A 526-nucleotide genomic window follows, 5' to 3' on the forward strand; every position below is an offset into this window, starting at 1 on the left:
CACTGTGATACTTCCTGTACGTGTATTATCTCATTTACTCTTTATGGCAGCCCTGTGAAGTAGGCATCATTTATCCCCATTTCAAAGATGAGAACACCAAAGGTACAAGAGATTTACAATGTGTCACATTTTTTCAAGTAGCAGAGCAAGGATATGAATTCGGGTTAACCTGGTTACAATAATTGTAAAACACCGTGCTCCTAAATATAAATTCATTTTGTTCCTTCATTAAAATATACCCAGCAGAACTCAACCTGGCAAAAACAGAAGCTCAATGAATCACAGGTATTGGAAGCACTTGATTAAATGAGTTGAACTGAGCAAGGTGCATACTGAAAGCTCCCACTGACCTTCATGCATGTCCATTTGTTCCAGCTCACAGCGTCCACTCCCAGCCCTTTCAAATCTCAGAGAGATTTTATGGTTTGTTGTTGCCCTCAGGTATAAATGAATAGTCTTTTTTTTTTTTTTTTTTTTGGTAATTGAGCTCAGTGTAATAAATAAATAATAATAATTTTGTTGTTGC

This window comes from Sapajus apella, unplaced genomic scaffold (genome assembly GCF_009761245.1).
Source record: "Sapajus apella isolate SASKATOON/1434 unplaced genomic scaffold, GSC_monkey_1.0 scaffold1, whole genome shotgun sequence".
Classification (NCBI taxonomy): Eukaryota; Metazoa; Chordata; class Mammalia; order Primates; family Cebidae; genus Sapajus; species Sapajus apella.